Source organism: Lissotriton helveticus, chromosome 4_1, assembly GCF_964261635.1.
Source record: "Lissotriton helveticus chromosome 4_1, aLisHel1.1, whole genome shotgun sequence".
NCBI classification, from domain to species: Eukaryota; Metazoa; Chordata; class Amphibia; order Caudata; family Salamandridae; genus Lissotriton; species Lissotriton helveticus.
The window spans coordinates 498575216-498595377 of NC_136063.1; the positions used below are offsets into that span (position 1 = coordinate 498575216).

Genomic DNA, 20162 nt, shown 5'->3' on the forward strand with positions numbered 1-20162 from the left:
ATGGCATTTGCTCGAGTTAAATTTCTTATCTACTGTTCTTTGTAACCCGGAGCTCTCATCCCCTAATCCAAAGTCAGTTATGGCTTTAGGCATAAGAAATGTATTGTGCTTAGATGTATCCTTTTTTAGTACTCTACTAATTACCCTTCTCTCTGTTATCCTTTATATCCCTATTTCATGATCTGTCTCTATTTTTATATTTGTTGCTCATATTTGTAGCACTGAATGAATAATAATAATAATTTCCTTTAATTTCGAATCCTCAGCTTTCTTCACGTAGGATATGTTAGTGGGGAAGCAATACTTTCCCACTAACACAAGGGTACTTTGGTGTAATGTAAAATAGTACTTCCATAGCACTTTTTTAAAAATATTCTCTTGCACACCTTTGAGAAATAATATCAAATTATGTAAAAAGAGAATAAATGGGTAATATTCAAGGGATATTAACATATTGTCAGCATAAATAGAAAGCACTGATCCCTCTTTGCACTTTTGATAAAAGGGAGTTGGAAGTTTCAGGGCTGATTAACAAAGGCATGTAAGAGTAGGTACAGGAGAACTCCACTAGTATTACTTCCCATACTCCTGAATGCTTTGGTCAGCACTATACTGTGTTAAAACACTTTGATAAATTGGAGCAAATATGCATTGTTCATCCTTCTTACCTCCTATTCCGTCTGCTGCAAACCCAGCGGTTCCACTCAGTGATAAATCCAGGCTTGCACAACGCTCTAGAATGAGAGAAGATCCTGCAAAATAGAAAAATGCACAAATAATAATTTATGCTGCAGTCAATAACTTCTAAATCAAATAATGTATGTTAAAAAGGCAGAAGCTTGTGATTGTGGGGGTGTTGCAGAAGAATGAAAAATACCTTGAAAACATTCACAAAGGTGTACATTTAGATGTAGTTTCTAGGGCATCCATAATACGCCTTTCGGCATGTTCACAGTTTATTCATTGCATTTTGATGCATAAAATATACATGTAATACATTTTTTTTTTATGTGTGTGTGTGTAATATGCACTATTGTCGCGTCTATTGCCAGGCATGCGTATGTACTATGCACATTACAATGTTTTGCTAAAAAACACTTTGCTGTTGTGAAACATGCCCACGACATCAATATATTGATTAATGTCATATAGCAACTGCCAGAGTAGCTGAATTTTATTTAGCGGAAACACGACATACAGGGAAAGAATGGCAACATTTCTGGGTGTCAAATTTATGAGTGCTCATAAGACAAGTATTTCACTAAGGTGATTTACTCCTGGCAAACAAAGCCATACATCGAATTTCAGAATGGAATCAGAGAGGAGATTCAATCTAAATTGGTGGGGTTAGGGTGGTGTGGAATGAGTTTCTCAGTGAGAAAAGTTACATTTTGCACATAAAACAAAAACGTTATAAAAGAGCGTATTTAGTTATGAATCTAGAACTATAGAATTTATACAGTTCCATGTGGTTTAATGTTTTGGCATGTGAGCACTACTGGAACTCTGCTGGCATTGGTTTTTTACTGGACTTCTCCTTGAGTTCTTTGTAAATTCGAAGAAAGTCAGAACTTTTATCTAAATACAGCAGGAAATGCCCATTTTCTTTGAGGCTCTGACCCATTATAACATTTTTAAATGAAAAGTCAGATATTCACATTAAAACATTTTGATGAATCTAGTCCATTATTGTACAAACATCTAATCAGCAACACAGAAGAATACCCGTATATTGTCAAATAGACCTCTTGGAGAAAATTATAGGGCAAAAGATATGATGATGGCTAATTACAAACCAATCAATGTTTATGTTTAGTTACTTGTAAAGTGCAGACCACAAGTTCAGTGATAACCAGGTGTGCACAGCAGATCAGAACCTTAACTCAACAAAAAGCACCCTTTTAGCTGCACATCTTTGAGAAATGTCACCTAAGAGTTTGTAGTCTACTTTCAAAAAGTGTGGCCCAGCAAGGAAAAATATGTATCCTCGAGACACACAATTCATGCCATTTCAAAAGTTAAGGAACGGCAATGGCCTACTGTAGACTGCCCAAAGGTAATTATTGAACTCTTATGGTTTTGTGGTGCCTGGAAGCACGGTAGACCTATTACTACAAATACTTTCAGAAGGAATCTTTGACTGGGTTGGAACCCAATATAGGATTTAGAGAGAGGAGAGTAGTGTTTTGGTCTGGCAGCTTATTTGCTTATCTTACATCCTTGAATCCTTGATTTTAATTCCCTTTTCAATCCTATGATTCTGTATGAACCGTATTTGCCTCTGTAAATTTGAGTAATGTAGTGAAAAGATATGTAATGTTAAAACATGATTCTGCTGTCTAGTATTGTGCCTACTATATGTACATCCCTATCATGCTTAATTCTTAATGAATCTAGTAATTTCAAATTACCCAGGTAGTGGAATACAGCTCAATTTACTTTCTTAACCGCTACCGCGCTACCGCGTTTTCCCGCTGTGCGCTGGAATTTCAAAAATGCGCGGTTTGTGACAAAGCCAGCTCGTCATCCGCCTAGCGCAGGTAACGCCCATGACGAGCTGGCTTTGTCATCAGCACTGAAGGGGTTAAAGATATTTTGTGAACAGCACCACCAGAATTTCTCCCACTTACTCAATAGGCAGTTCAGATGCACTACCTCTCAAGATCACTTAACTATCTTGATCTTTCAGAATGGAGGCATGTAATCCGTCTGTCACAGGCAATGGAATGGTAGACATATGACATTTCTGAGGCGTTCAATATGAAATTAAATTAATATTTATATAGAATTCAGAGATGCCACTATTGGACTACGGAGACTGAGACTACAGACTATGAAAGGGGGCTCAATTCTATGGATTCTGATGATTGACACAGTTTTTTTAATCTTTTAACTTGATGGCCATTCAAGTGTTGCTCCACTGAGGCCTTGAGGGTCATGGTGTGCTCACTCATATCCATATATGTCATTTAATTTCTTTGGGTGGACGTAGGAACTGAGTCCATTATACTTAAAGGCGGCCACAAGAAAACTTTTCCTTTTGGAGCCAATTAAATAATTTGGTTACACAGTCTCAGTTCTAAGACAGCTGGCACAAAATAAATGTGTAGTAAAAAGCTGCATCATCCTAGCCTTAATTTGTTTAATTTTAGGGGCTGATTTAGAGTTTGGTGGAGAGGGTATTTCGGAGCAATAGCAACGGAATACCCTCTCTGCCAAACTGTAAGTTTGGGCGCTTTATTTATAGACGGACAGACATTCACTATGTCAGTAATGGACACTACTCGGTCTCCATCCGTGGCATACTACTGCGATGGCCTGATACTGGACCGAATGTCTGATTTAAAGTGGGTGATCTAATGGCCGGTTTTCACTCTACACCACTGCCAGATAAAACATGGTAACAAAGGGCAGTAAAAATGGCCCAGTGATCCCTAGACCATGGGAGACAACTCCCACAGTATGAAGATCATTAGGTTTTGTATTTTCAAAAACAAAATTGGGTTTTAGTTTTTGAAAATACAAAAACATGTCAAAAGTGTGATGAACTGTACCATCATGTTGACAGAGCCATCTCTCCAACTTTTATGACACTAACAGGAACAGCCTTCACCAATACTAAGAGACATTTGATGTCTTTTATTTGATGATCTTTATCACTGTAACCTTTCAAAAACAACTGAACATATTTACACTGGACATGTATGCCATGTTGCTGTACCAGGGTGTCTCTGCAGTGTATGATCTCTTATGTATGGGCACAATGTAGGAACTTTTGTTAGATTTCTATGGTGGTTTTGTGACTATATGATAGTATGCGTATGGCATTATGATGGTAGGTGATGTTCTGTTTGATGGTGATCCTGATGACTGGTCAACTGACGTGGGATGTCTGCGTTATTGTTTTTATCATCACAGACACTGAGGTATATGGGTGTAGGGATTGTGGCTTTGTAGTCATATTTTAATGTGTGTCTTATGACAGCGGATCTATAAGTGTGCGATGGCTGTTGTGGGAGTGTTTGTTGGCGGCTGATTGGCTTGGGCTTCTTTCTTCCTTCGAGCTAGAAAAGCATTGGCGTGGAAGGCACTGTGCTAATCCAATCCTTACAGACAGACATTTGAGATGGCAATGAGCACCCCATAATGCCCTCATGGGCTAATTTACATATAGTTTTAAGCATGGTGCTGCCCCACTCTGGGGAACATAGCAAACACAAGATGATGGAAGGGGTGCTGAAACTTTTCAACCACTCACCCCCAGTCAAGATATCTGGGTTTAATCCATCGTTCTTTAGCTCACTTCACCACCCCAGTTTGGAACAAGCCATATGAAAATCAGTCTTGACCCTGCTCCCCATGGGAACAGTCCAGCCCGAACTGCCAGGCCATGTCCTCGGTTTCCTGGAAACAAGAATTCTAGGATAGATTTCAGGGTATCACCCCTCACCCGCCAGGCTAGCTTGAATCTAATGGCACAGTGAGCAAGGGACATACGTCTGGGCATACCCATACCGACCTAGGGTGAACATAGCAATCACAAGATGATGGATGGAGTGCTGAAACTTTTCAACTACTGACCCCCAGTCAGGAGATCTGGGTTTAATCTATCGTTCTTTTGATGACTATGCCACCCCAGTTTGGACCAAGCCATATGCAAATCAGTCTTGACCCTGCTCTCCATCAGAACAGTCCAGCCCGAACTGCCAGGCCAGGTCCTCCCAGGACTGGAAACAAGTATCCTAGCGCCGGTTTCAGGGTATCACCCCTGATCAGCCAGGCTAGCTTGAGACCAGTGACTCAGCAAGCAAGGGACCCACGTTTGAGTATACACCAACGAGAGTGTTCGCCTTACCCGAGCCTCTTGCATGACGGCGCTCACACGGCGGGGCGGCGAGTCCGAACGAATCCTACCAAATGCTGCAGTCAATCCACCACAGAACAGCATGTTTTTGCAAAGAAATGAATTTATTTTACTGGCACAACACTCAATGTGTTTCAGAGCCCACGCTCCCAAGGAGCTTGGGCTTCTGTGGTGGACTGCCTGCAGCATACAGTATAAATATAAAAAAGCACCATCAGAGGCCCTTTGCTGGAAAAAGAGGCATTTATTGAAACATCCTCGCACACAGATTTTTCCCAAGCACCTAACGTTTCGGCCTCATTTGGCCTTGCTCACAGGCGGGAAAAAGATTATCGAATTGTTCATTGCGCACCTGTGTACTTTTAAATCATTTACCTCATGTGACCAGAGTACAAAAATACAAGTCCCAAGGTGCAATGCATTATTAATATAAATATACTTATTGGAAGTCCAAGTCTATTCACAGTTGCAAAATGTAAGTACTTGATTAGCGGTGCCTCTGTATGTCAGGTGAGTGGAGGTTATTTGCACATTGCCAAAATTCGAATGAAGTTCCAATTCATGCAATTGAGCCAGCATGATCGTAAATGGTAGTCTGCCATTACGAATCCCTTCCAACATGCTGTCCTATTTACCAAATGGCATTTCCTAAGTAGGTCAGGAGCGTGAGTGTGTCATGCCCCTCAATCTGTATCTCACACCAAAGTCTCTTGTTACCGGGGCCACCAACCCTTCAGGGTGGCCTCTGTTCAATGGGCACGGAGCAGCCCATCCATTTCCACAACAAAAAAGCACCATCAGAGGCCCTTTGCTGGCAAAAGAGGCATTTATTGAAACGTTCTCGCACACAGATTTTTCCCAAGCACCTAACGTTTCGTCCTCATTTGGCTTTGCTCACAGGCGGGAAAAAGATTATCGAATTGTTCATTGTGCACCTGTGTGCTTTTGAATCATTTACCTCACGTGACCAGAGTACAAAAATACAAGGATCCAGACCAAATCTCCACAGGTGTCAAGCTGGGTGGCGCAGTAGATGTGTAGATACATAAACCCCCTCCCCCCAAAATTTCTTTTTTTCTAATTTGACCTACAGTAGGGTTCCTCTGAGACCCACTCGACCCCCACAAGGCCCTGGGTGAGGGTACCACTACCCTGCCTTAATTTCTTAATAATTTTATTTTTGAGGCCTAAGATGTCCTAAGATGGCAGTCGCAACTTTGCCTTCAGGTTGAGGCCGGTTAATCACAACGAGTAGTTGAGCATGCAGCTACGTCATGGATCCTCTGCAGCATGTATTATACAATGTTTTTTAACTTTAATATGTCAGCAACTACTGATCGGATTTACATCAAATCACAAAAAGCACTCTTTCCGCACCTAGATCTAGCTTTCTGCCATGTTTGCTGTAAATCTGGTCACCTGTTTGGGTTGTAGCTGTATCTAAAGTTCCTATGTAAAAATAAATAGAAAACCATGTTTTTGGACCTTCCCCTTTTCTTGACCGACAGGTCACCCCAAAACTTTCCATTCACAAACTAGGCAATAAAAAGCACCTTTTGGGAAAGTTTCAAGAAGATTTGTTAAACGGTGCCAAAGTTATTAGCAACACAAAAAGTACATTTCTTATGGAAACACAATCCTTACTAGAGCTACTCAGCGTAGACTGCCACAGGATAATTTACATATATATTTATTCTGCATACATTTTCATGAGAACTGAAGCTTTACAAATAGTAAGCAATACATTCAAAGAGAAAGAAATATGGAAAAATAGAACAAATTGCCAAATTGTGTGGCATGCATATTGCAAATCTTCTACAAACACAAGCTCTTATAGAAGAAAATGAGAAGGATTCACAAGAGGGTAAGATGTTCACTCAAATAGGATGGGTTTTAACACTTACATATCATAAACAAGTGGCTTAAACGGAAAAGAAGATTTTGTCCACAATTACCCATGGGGAACAAAGCAAACATATTTTATGAATTCATTGTGAAAGATTTTAATACATTGAGATCAACACATAACATGAGTATAAAAATTAATATGACCAACAATGACTAGAAAGAGCTGAAAACTCTGAAGGGAAGACAGCATGATTATTACCAAAGCCTCTGATAAAGGTGGAAACTTTGTGAATATGGATAGTGCAACACACATGCACACATATATATAAAATATGTATTTTGAGGTGTCACAGTATTTGGACTTTGGTGAATTATGTAATAAAATCTATCGTAATGCAACGGCCAGCAATAGTTTACTGCATGCAAACAGTCAGCATCCAAAGGCTCTGTAATAGAATGTTCCCCATGGAGAACTTTTAAGAGCAATGAGAAAATGCTCAAAAGATATATATTTCTAAAAAGAAGCTTAAGGCATGATCTGCAGGTTCCGGGCTAGAGGATATCCTGCCACAGTTGAAGATGAACTTAAAGGTATAAGAGAAAAAGGAAAAAAAACTGTTACTAGTGACTTTGGGAAATAGATCAAAGTCAGAAAACCAAGAAAAACAATTGTTCAGATTTATTATGGAATACTCAGCGAAGTACTGGAAAATCATGTACGAATTGTACAAACAGTGGAACCTACTGTGACATAATATACATCTGAAACAGATAGTAGGAATACATCCAAAAATAACATAAAAATGCAAGCCTATGAAACCTATTGATTAAAAGTCTAGAGCATGTGGATAATAAAAATAAAACATGGTTAAAATGTAAAGAAAATGTTTTATAGAACTGTGGATCCTGCAACGGATGTTGCATTTGGATAAACAACAAACAATATGTGAAATATGAATGAATCAAAAAGGATACACAGGAAGTTTTCACAATACCAAACAGAATGTGTTACCTATGTGTTAGAATGTGGGTGCAAGGGAAAATATGTTGGGAGTACAACCAAAATGCTAAACTTTTATTAAAATTGCAGCATCTGAGGGTAATAAAAAATAAAGACATCAGTTATCCCATTTCCAAATATTACTGGGACATACATAATAGAAAAATCAAAAGACCTGGGGGCAGATGTATCAAACTATTTTTTTGTCGCAAACGCTGCGAATTGCTAAAAAGCAGCGTTTGCGCCAAAAAAATAGGAAAATGAAATGTATCAAGAAAAAAGCCTCGCAATATTAAGGAATCGCACATTTTGCGATTCCTTAATATTGCGTAAGCATTTAAGGAATCGCAAATTGCGATTCCTTAAATGCTATGTATGAAGGATTTAAGTATCGCTAATTTAGGCTAAGAAATTGCAAATTACCACCAACTTGTAGTTGGTGGTAATTTGCTAATTCTTTTACAAATGCACTTTTTGCAATTTTTAAAGGTGCCATGTGACGCTCATACATGCCCTTAGGGCATGTATGTGCGCCATATGCGCACACATGTCAATTTCAGGGGGTGCAGCAGGGTGTCCTTAAGACACCCTTACACCCTTGAAATTATTCTCAATTTGCGATTAGCAAATTGCGAATCGCAAATTGGGAATAATTTCACATTCATTCCTATGGGCCTCCTGGCCCATAGAAATGAATGGGAAATTATTCCTTAATTGCGATTAGCAAATTGCGAATCGCAAATTGGGAATAATTTCACATTCATTCCTATGGGCCTCCTGGCCCATAGAAATGAATGGGAAATTATTCCTTAATTGCGATTAGCAATTTGCTAATCGCAATTAAGGAATTTTAAGAAATCGCTAAAAAATAGCGAATTTCTACATCCAAACCATTTTGCAATTCTCAAATAGCGATTCTCAAAAAATCGCTATTTGAGCATCGCAAAAGGGTATCTTGATACATCTGGCCCCTGGTGCTCTATGGTGTAGAACTTATTCTCTTAGACCCACATGGAGGTTATTGGGAAAATGTGCGAAAAGAAGACAATGTTAATGTAGGTGAGTGAAGGAACATGGAGTCACAACCAGGACCCTGGGATACATTTTCACTTATAACCTCTAAACTGAAGTTCAAAGCAAAGAGTAAATGTTCAAGTGATACATGCAGAACATACTTATCTGACCATCAACAAATGTAAAACATTTAATGAACTAAGCAATCAAGATGTGATCACTGTACAAATAATGTGTTTGACAACAAACAGCGGGTACCATCTGGAATGGGATTTGCAAATAATTTAAACCAATTAAAAGAAGAAACATGAAAACTAATGATTTAATAGGTTATGCCCTGGTTGCTAAGAAATGAAAAAAAACAAATGGAGATTGAGAGATAATGTTTCATCAAAAAACACAATATTTTAGATCAGCTGCTGAAGTGAATGAAAGAAAGAAATGAATACAAAGAATCAATTATAAGGAATAAATCAGATGGAATGACTCAGCAAAATACAATTAGAGGGATATTTACTAAAAAAACTAAAAAAACTAATTGAATAAGTGTAAAATTTATACTTCACAAACATGCAGTTTTGGATTCTAGGATATGGGAAATATAAACATCTGAATTTTATTAGATAAAGTAGAATGGTGGTCAATTAACTTGAGAATTATAAATTGCCAGACTCCTGCTGTGAAATAAAGAAATGTCTGTTTCGTCTGAAAAGTGTTAAATGTGTATTTCATATAGCACTTTTTCAATTAGGGTTATGTGTTATGCTATGTGCATTTGCAAAAGTGCACTGTCACCCAGTAGGGTATTTTAATGCTTATGCAAGTGCAGGACTAGCCCAACCTAGGGATGATGAGTGGGGCTTCAGCTTCTGGTGGAACTAAAGAATTGAAGAAGCAGCTGTAATATGTTACAGTAGTTAATTTCAAGCTTTAGGGGCAGTGAAGGAGAATGTCCAACCACCGGTTATAGTTCTGTGTATGCAAGTAGGACTCCGGATGAGCACAGGTGTCTGGTTGGTTTGTGAAATAAGAATCTGCTATTGAGAAAGGCTGAAAGTGTATGTGGTGAGTTTTAACTGGGCTCGTTTGTATACAGAAGTGTTAGAAATGAGATTTCTGGTTAGTTAGGGCATACGTCTGAGCCAGGCAGAAACCTCCACTCTAGTCAGGGCAAGGGAGTTACACACTGAAGATAACCCCTGCTCACCCCCTTTGTAGCATGGCACGAGCAGTCAGGCTTATCCCAGAGGCAATGTGAAAAGCGTTTAAGCAACACACACACAGTAGCAATACACTAGGCACACCATAAAAGAAGCTCCACCCAAGGTTATATCAAAAATAGCCTTTGTATTATCATAAACACATTAGAAACATAATCACACATTTACACTGTGCCAACTGGCACTAGACAATATTCACTGGGGATTATATACAGGACAGGGCAAATCGGGCCACTGTCAGAACCATCAGAACAGGTAAGTAAATATAAACATAACCAGTAACTACTGGTACAATAATGACCTCAGCATTATCACCTTAGACATAAACCCAATAGGCCCTCTTCATTAGCATAAACACATTAGACAATAGGCCTCAACAACATAAACACATTATATAATAACCTCATAAGCATAAACACATTACGCAATAGGCCTCACTAGCATAAGCACATTATGCAATAACCTCATAAGGGATGTATGTCATGACAACGCGGGCTTTACACCGTGCTACCATTACAACTCATCCATCACAACGCAAGTCGTTATAACGACTTGCGCTGTAGGCGCTGGATTTAGGAATAGTATGATTTACTATTCCAACTACAGCCTACGTAACAGTAGGGAAGGTGTTGGAATAGAAAATCATACCATTCCTTAGTATATAGCGCCATCCAGAGCAAGTCGTAACGACTTGCGTTGTGATGGCTGCGTTGTAATGGTAACTGCCGTGTAAAGCCCGTGTTGTAATGGCTGTCTACCCCTCATAAGCATAAACGCATTACGCAATAGGCCTCACTAGCATAAACACATAATGCATAAATCACGGTGCATAATATTAGCCATCAACACATGGTGCATAAATCATCAGCATAAACAACATTGTGTAAGGGGCATCACAATAGGGCCTTGCGCCCTACCAATCACAAAACTGACCCCAGGCCAACCGGCCTTCTCTCTGGGGCTCAAATGCCCTATGTCCAAAATGTCAGGGCGCCTTCAGGAACGTCCACTGGTCCTCTGGTTGCCAATGCAGCGAAAAGCAATGTGCCCCAAAGCCCTGGATGCGCAAATGCGCTGGGGGCGTAGGGTGCAACTCACCCATTCCTGGCAACAGAAATGGCCCCCAACCGTTGCACCTGCCCACTACGGTGGCACAGCTGAAGGAACAAACAAGTGCTGGCACTCACTGTGTCTCGTCGCCCCCACTGGGACTCCGACAGAAAAATTGCCCACAGGTTGCAGCTGTCCACGACAGTGGTACAGCTGAGGAAAGTAAACAAGCACTGGGCAAGTTGGAGCCCCCCGCTGGGGCTCGGGAACACCAGAATGCGCCATAAGTTACAGCTGCTCGTGACTGCGGCACAGCTGAGGAAACTGGCTTCGCCCTGGCACCAACTGCACCCGATATGAGGCCCCCCTCACCGGGGTCTCCCTCTGGTGCAACGGGCACCAGAAATACTGGAAATGCAGCTCCCACTAACCGGGGTCTGCTGGACTCCTTCCGTCTGCACTGGCAACTCTGCTCTCGAGGGACTCCTCCACGCTGGCTCACTTTTGGGGACATGGACCCATGGGTCTCCGCCCGCCTCCAGGCTCCGAGGACTTGCAGGGCTTTCTTCCTCTCGGCAGCCGGAAGTTCCGCCCAACATCAGGCAACCACTACCTGGCTTCCTGCGGCCACAACCATTTCAGCTGTGGGTCTGGGAGTGATGTCTCCGCCGGACGGCCGCAGCCAATTCTCCCCCGTGGCTCGGTCTTGCGTCCCCAGGTCATGGCAACACACCAACGCAGGGTGGGCTCCTGCTTCGGTCTCTTGGCAAAACGCAGGGCTCCCTCTGCCATACGGGAGCCCTGCCCAGAATGCTGCAGACAACGGAGCGACGCTGCCACCACTCCTGGGCGAGAATTCGGGGTAGGCTCTGGCTTCTCCCACAAACCTCACAATGCGGGGTAGGCTCCCGATTCTCAGGGTCACAATTGCGGGGTGGGCACCCGCCAAACTTGCATCCAAAACCCGGGGTGGGCTCCCGCTCAATCAGCAGCGTAGGGGGGAATCCGACACACTGGGACTTCCCTCACAGTCTCACCCTGCAGACGCCAGCTCTTCTCTTCTGCTGGCCAATAAAGTAAGAGCGCTCATGAGGTGCTGGGTTTCCAAAGGTCCAAGGGGCACATCTGGGCCCAGGCAGGCCAGCACACAGGGCCCTCCAGCAGGGAGGCAAGCCCTTGTGGCGGTTCCCCCTGGGCCCCAGCAGCAGCAAGCCCCAGTAAGCACAGGAACAGCACACCAACATGGGGTCACAGCCCCTATATTTATACCACATTTCTCTCTGTCTGTAAAGCACAGGGCTTGGGGGAACCAGTTCCAACTGGTTCTGGAGCCCTCTATTTACAGTGCACACACACTTCTTTGGGAGATGGGGGCTCTGCCATCAGACACACCACAGGAGCCAGCATTTACCCTAGGCAGGCACAATCCTATTCAGGGCCAGGGGACTACTCCTCCCACTACTCCAAATGCAGATGTCCTATACAGCCTAGCACTGACTCACCCTGCCTCTCCTGGAGCCACACACACCTCACCAGCCCCTGCCACTCAAAAGCCAATCATACAATCCACATCAGGCAGGCAGACATATAGAAATTCTAAAAGTGGCATTTCTAAAATAGCTATAATAAATCTGTACACACCATTGCTTAGCATTTATTATTACTATTTCAAACATACCAAACTTGACCATGCTGCGCCTCTCATAACAGGAATTACCACTGAAACACTTATTAGGGAATCCCCAATGCATTCCTATGAGAGGGCAGCCTCACATTAGTGAGAAACCAAAATGGCTGTTTGTCACTACCAGGACATGTCATACACTTAAGGTACATGTCATACCGTTTACCTACAATGCACCCCCATAGGGCTAGCTAGGGCCTTCCTTAGGGGTGACTGACATGCAATAAAAGGGGGGGGTCAAAGACATGGCGCACACTTTAGGTGCCACATCACAGCGGCAGTAACACTGCACGCACAGGTCCTGCAATGGCAGAGGGTTGGGATGGTTTGAAAGGCTACTTTGGTGGATGGTGCAATCAGCGCTGCAATCCCACCAGAAGCATTTAATTTACCAACCCTGGGTATATGAGATACCTCTTTACAAGGGCCTGACAGGTAAATTAAATATGCCAAAAAGGTGTAGACCAATCTTACCATGCTTACCACAGAGAGCACACACACTTTACACTGGACAGCAGTGTTAAAGTGCCCAGAGTCCTAAAACCACCAACACCATGTCAGAAAAAAGGCTAGGAGGAAGGTAAAAAGTTCAGGGAAGACCCTGCAAAATGGGCCAAGTGCCACAAGAAGTCAGTGGAACACAGTCAGGTGTGGTGTGAAGTATGTGCAGCAAGATAGGTTGACTGTAATTCTCGCTGCCATTCTGAATGGTTTGAAGTCTTCTAGTGAGTTTCTTGCTTATCACGGTGTAGAGGGGGTTTCTGTAGCTCAGCTTGTTTGTAATGCGAGACTTTGGGATGGTTTTGTGGGTGCTGGTTGCGAGCCATTTGAAGATTTTTCACATCATCTTCAAGGTGTGGAAGCAGGAAGTTGTGATAGCATTTTCTTGGCTGGTCATGTTTAGTTGGCTTTTGATGATAATCCCGAGGTTCTTGCTGTGGGTTGTGCGGGGTCTCAATTTAGCCAACCTCCAGGTGTCAACTCACAGTGATGGGTTCTGCCTGAAGATAGTGACTTATGTCTTGTTGGTGTTATGTTTCAAACAGTTAATCTTCATACAGTTGGTGACATCAGCGAATGTAGCATAGTTGTTGAGAGTCTTGTCCAAGAGGGAGAGTAGAGCTGGCTGTTGTCGGTGTATGATAGGAATCAATGTCCCAGGCTGGAAGGAGCATATCCATCGAAGAGCAGGTCCTTGGATTCTAATCTCATGCAGGCATTAGTTGAGGGTGGAGTAGGAAGTCATGTCAAATTCCGCAGATAGGTACAGGAGGATATGGGTAGCTGTGTCTCCTCCAGTCCAGAATCACACAAGTGTTGTGTGTAGCAGGGATGAGGACTGTTTATACTCTGTGGCTGGGTTTGAAGCTGGAGTAGTGTGATGTGGCAGAGGTGGTGGTTGTTGAAATGGTTTATGAGACTTGTTAAGTTTCTCCAGTAGTTTGACAGGAATGGTAGCAGGGAGGTAGGTCTGAAATTGGCGAACACTGGTGGGTCAACAGAATCCTTTTTGAGCAGGGGGAAACTCTGGCACGTTTCTATGTGTCCGGGAAGCGACAGAAGAGCTGGGGGCATGTATTATAAAGGTGAACTCTGCGCTAATGGGCAATGTAGGTATCGGAGTTTTACTAGAACACGTAAAATGTAAGACTATTAACCTGAGAGACATAAATGTTTGAGTACTGCTGTAAGTGGGAAATGCATAAGGACTTTTCAGCATTGGATGGAAAAATTAAGATGTTGTTCAAGTACTTTTTGGACCCAAATCTACGTGCAATTCAGATACTCCAACAATGTCTGGAAAATGAACATTCTAAGCAAATCAATCTAAGAGGCAGAAATAGTGAAGAGTTGTGAAACATCCGAAAATACGTCATTAGGAAGCCTGAGTATTGGTTGTAAACAGATAAAATACAAGCAATAGGTTAAAATTTTTAAATGTTATATAAGTACTTTTATGGACCCAGAGGTATGTGCATTTCAGATACTCTAACTCTGCCTGGAAGAAATCCAATGTATTTTTGCAAGGGCTTTCAGCTGGTGACCGGCAGGGCTGCGAGGAAACTGCGGGTGGACTCCACGGACCAGGAGTCCCCGCGCGCCCGTTTCCAGCAGGGCTCCTCTCCCTGCCGGCCCCGCCCCCATCTACTGCATCTATTTAGTGGCTCTCTGCCCTTCCCTCGGCGGATTTGCTATTCTGACCGAGCCACGCCACTCACCACGGACCTTCTCTGAGTCAGCCTGCTGAACCGCTGCGCTCGCCGGACCCGCTGCGCGGGTCCCGCTTCGCGGTGTCAGCGGCTGTTTGTATTTTTGCAAGGGCTTTCAGCTGGTGACCGGCAGGGCTGCGAGGAAACTGCGGGTGGACTCCACGGACCAGGAGTCCCCGCGCGCCCGTTTCCAGCTGGGCTCCTCTCCCTGCCGGCCCCGCCCCCTTTATAACCCGTGGATATTATTAAGAGGTGTGGTCATACCCGCGGCGCGGGAGCGCCGGGAGAAGCCCGGGACAAGGGCGGGACCGTCTGTGGCCATCCGGGGCCGTAGGAGGCCGGGCTGGGCCAGGTTATTGACACTTTGTACTGTATTTATTGCCAGCCTATCCTATTGTGTTTTTAAATAACTGTTGAAGGGTTCTGTTATGAGTCAGTCTGCCCCCCCTGGTGTAGGGAACTCGGTTCTCGGTCCACTTGATAAATTTTTTAAAAAATCTACAAAGGAACTTGATATGGACTTACTCCTAGCCGAACGAAGAGCCGAGCGTCGTCGCTCAATTGAGCATCTGAAGAGAAATTCAATGCAGTCTTTAACTGTCTCGAATTTCACCCATGATATGGTTGGGGATGGGCAGAGTTTAATTGATGCTGATGTCACTGACATCAATCAAAGCCCGAGTATATTTAGATTTCCAACTATCTCTCCGCTCTGTGTTAATGCAACTAGTGGCGACTAGTTGCCCGCCGGTCGACCACTCTAGCTTTGTGGAGTCTAACATCCCCTCGACCAATCTTATTGACTTGGATTCATGCTCCACGCTGCCCTCCCCTCCACAGTTTGGTTTGGCACCAGGAGATGGTATATCCCCCAAGAGTGGATGTAACAGTAGAGCCAAACCCGTTGTGGCCAAAAGGGCTGCGCAATCACCACCTAGAAAAAGAAGGAGGAAGGGGGGAGTAAAAAGAAAAGGATATAGTGGTCGACCTCCTACACTAGCACCACTATCACCACAACGGGCAGTAGAATTGGCCCCTCCATCTATTACAGAGCCTAAGGCTTTAGATATACAGGGATTGGAGTCCAATGAAATATGTAGTGAAGGGGTTCAGGAGGTGTCTCTTGCCAACCTAGAGAAGCTTATTAAATCGTATATGCTTCCTGTGTTGGAGCGTGTTAGGATACTGGGGGACAAACTGGATCGTTTGCTGGTGACAGTCGAACCCACCCACGCTCCTAGTGGAGAAAAGGTAAAGGGACCCTCCAAGTTAACTCAGGGTATATCGCACGTTGCTGCTAACGTGATTACCTCTTCCAATAGAGCTAATAAACATGTCTCTACTAATGAGAAGGCTTCTGCAAATAACAAAGCATTGGTTTCAGCAGACAAACAACCCCCTGTAGCTAGTACTGCTATAACTCACGCCAGGGTGGGTGTAAATAACAAACCCCCTGAGAAGGTGGGTGTATCTCAGCAAAGGACTGGGGCGATTAAATCCGCCATTCCCACTAGTAAAACTAGTAGACCCCTCCCACATAAGAAAAATGTTGATCTGCCCCCGGACTCTACGAATTATGTTATCGTTTTGACGGGTGTGCCTCCACTTGCGGAAGGGGACAGGGAAAACTATGCTAGTTTAAAAAATAAAGTCATCTTCTGGCTGAAAACAAATAGGCCCCTTCCTTCACATCTAAATGGGGACATTGTTACAGTCAGAAGATGCCGGTGGGTAGGGGTACGCCCCAAGGACATAGAGGGGGATATAGTTATTATTAACTTTAGGGACCACAAAGTCGTATCCCATCTCTCAGACTGGTATGTAGGTAATAATGAGGGTGGGATCTCAACTAGGAACCTCACCTATTTCTACCCTGAGACTTTGCTTAAACCTCCAGATCATCCACCAGTTATTAATAGCAATAATACCAATAACCTCCTTAAATGGACCAATTTCACCCCAAATTTCCATGGTTTTCAGTTTAATCCGGAGGTGCAGTATCGATCTTATATCCAATCAAATTACAATTGCCCTGACCAGACGCCGGGTTGGGCTAAGATCAATACCCAGTTTAAGGGTCCTCCAGTGCTACCTCCAGTCTTACATGACTCTTTATTCCCCAATAGGCCTCAGTATCCACCTGTTTCCAGAGCATTTGATCCTATTCAGACTCAGCAGTACCCAAGTTTTTTCCCAACACATTCCTCTTCAAATATGTCTACTCAGCCTAAGGAGTCTTGGAAGATCCCTCTGAGAAACCTTTACGATCCATTATCCTGGCTGGCGACCAATGACTGACCAGCACCCCAACCTGGGGGTGTTGTCTCCAACTCAGAGTGTGGGGGGGGGGTAGAAGCTCTGGGTACTCCACCCTATGCTGTTGAGAAAGGGGTGTTCAATGAGGTCTCTTCATTGGTTGAACTTTCCCTGCAACCCTATGAACAACTCCCCAAGGATACAACAGTCCAGTGTGCTCAAGGTTGTGTTAAGGGTACTATTTTGGGATGTTGGAATGTGGCGGGTATAGAATCCTGTTTATGTATACCTGACTGGGCTGACTTCATCAGTAATGGTGATATTTGGTCTTTTCAGGAGACATGGTCAACCCATCCAGTTTATTTTCAAGGATTTCTGTGCTTTAACAAACCCGCAGTTAGAGGCCAAAGAGGTAGAGCAATGGGGGGCCTCACCGTTTGGGTTCGCCAAGCTGCAGGGGTTTCTGTGAAGGAAATTTATATTGACTGTCCTGATATCCTTATAGTTAATTTGAAATTTAATAGTGGGTTGGACGTCTTGCTGTTTAATGTCTATGCCAGAGGAACCGCGGGTGGTCGTGTATCTTCCACCCTAACACGTTTAGACGAATTCCTTGGCTCTACAAATTCAGTGGGTCAGGTGGTTGTAATGGGTGATTTTAATATTTGCTTTGAACCTTTAAGTGGAGAAGACGGGATGTTAACTGAGGACGAAGATTTGATGTGGGGTATTCCCCAACTTGAGCTTCCTCCTATTGCTAAGTGGTCCCAATGTGCTACCTTTGTCAAAGGTTTATGTCTGAATTGGGGGTTGCGCGCTCTAAACGGCCGCACCAGATCGGACAGACTGGGCAGCCCAACATTTTTCAACGGCAGGCATAGTAGTCGAATTGATTATATCTTAGTTGATATGTCCCTGTGGCCCTTGGTGACGGACATGGCAATTAGACCACGTCCTGAAAGTGATCACGAACCACTCATCGCTGAACTGAAGGACTTTAGTTTTGCTGGGCCTATTGTGCGACACTCTAATCCCGTCCAAGGGGCCGTTGCATTAACTAATGATATGAGGAGGGTTCGTTGGCCAAGGGTTGCCGTTGATGGGAGTGCACGTAGTAAAATAAGAACACTGGTTTCAAGTTCGTTAAGGGAACTAGAGAAGTGTGTTGATTCGAATCAGACATATCCTAATATTTTAGACGTTCATGCAAGCCTGTTTGCATCCCTAAAGAAACTATTCGTTAAAATTGTAGCTAAAAAGGGCTTAGGTAAGACGAGGAAGCCTGTGAACTGGTTTAATGAAAATTGTGCCAATTCCCACTCAACCCTGTTTAGGGCATTAAAATCTAGGAATCCAGCCCTTATTAAATCCAGCAGGAAGGCTTATAACCAAGCTAAACGGAGGGCTAAAGCCGCATGGGATGATGAGCGCTGGGCTCTCCTTGTTGATGCCTGCGGCTCTAGGAACCTCACGCAATTTTGGCACCTCCTCAAGTGGGGACAGTGCCAGGACGATCGTCCTAGTCCTGCTTCTGTTGACCCTCATGCTTGGGTGTCTTATTTTGAGGAACAGTTTAGGTGTGTTAGGGTGGGGGTTGCTCCCATTGGTTGGCCATTGACTAGTGACATCCTTGTGTTTTCTGCTAAAGAGGTTGAAAACGTTTTGAATGCCATCCCTAGGGGCAAAGCGCCCGGCCCGGACTGCATCCCAGCAGATATTTTCCAAGAGGACCGGGACCTATGGGTTCCTTATCTTCTGTATTTGGCAAACTCTTTGGCTAGGGGTGTAAAGGTTCCTGATTCATGGGCTGGTGCTGAGATCCTGCCCATCTTCAAGAAGGGTGATCGGTCGGTTCCTTCCAACTACCGGCCGATCAGCCTTATTGATGCGGTGCAGAAGATAGTTTCTCGCCTTGTCTTATCTAGGGTCCAGGCATGGATTGAGGAATTTAATGTACTCACTCCTCTCCAAGCTGGGTTTAGACCTCACGTAAGCACCCTGGACCAGGCTTTTCGTTTCATGCTTTTACACTGGAAGACGGTCACCCTGGGCAAAGGAAACTTATTTGCGGCATTCGTAGACCTTCGGTCTGCGTTTGACCTTGTCCCGAGGGCTGGGCTCTGGAATAGCCTTCTAGAAATGGATATGCCTCCCTCTTTGGTCCGCATTATAGTTAATCTCCACACAGAGACCTATGCCTTTGTAAGATGGGGCAAACCTGGTGAGGTGACTAAGAAATTCCCTGTGTCGAAAGGTGTCAGACAGGGATGCGTTTTGGCACCAACCTTGTTTTCTCTATACATTAATAGAGTTACCAAGTACTTCGACGGATTTCCCACTGATGCTCCGAGTTTGGCTGGCATGAAAATCCCCCTGCTCATGTTCGCTGTCGACACTCTCCTGATTTCACGAACCCGACAGGGCCTCCAGCATGCTCTGTCGAGGTTTGAGAGTTTCTGCAGCGAACATGAGCTCGAGGTGAACGTAGCCAAAACCAAATTCATGGTGATGAGGGGGCACAAGCAGGTCAACGCGAGGGTTGTTATGGGGGACACCCCCCTGGAGCAGACCAAGTACTTCACCTATTTGGGAGTTACTTTCAGTGACACCCTTAGTTGGACACATCAGATTGAGCTCATGACCCTGAAACATCAGCAGCTGGGCGGAGCCTTGATTAAGGAACACAAGGGGTCATTCACGAAGCCCATGTCACCGCTGATGAAGATCTATGGAGGGAAGGTACTGTCAGCGGTGTTATATGGAGCAGAGCTCTGGGGTGGAAGTAATCTGGATTCCCTGAAACATGCCCAAAATAGGTTTATAAGGATGGCAACAGGTCTGCCCCAGTCAACTCCTGTACTCCCTTTATTATTTGATTTGGGCTGCCACTCGGTGGTTGACTATGCCAAATATCGGCCCTTATCATTTTGGCGACGCCTGTGGACGACGCCTGATTTACACCACTACGCGGAAGCATGCCTGGAGGTAAAAAATAGTCCTGGAGCCACCAAAATTG

At 43.9% G+C, this 20162-nt stretch overlaps 1 protein-coding gene across 1 annotated transcript in view; it reads right to left on the bottom strand.

Annotated features, from left to right (window-relative positions):
- The window catches only part of RALYL (RALY RNA binding protein like), a 1751515-nt gene that overhangs the window by 1176182 nt on the left and 555171 nt on the right, over window positions 1–20162 (bottom strand). The window contains exon 3 of the mRNA XM_078687094.1: window positions 669–752. The gene's annotated coding sequence lies outside the window, so the exon portion shown is untranslated. The remainder of the gene's footprint in view (window positions 1–668; window positions 753–20162) is intronic.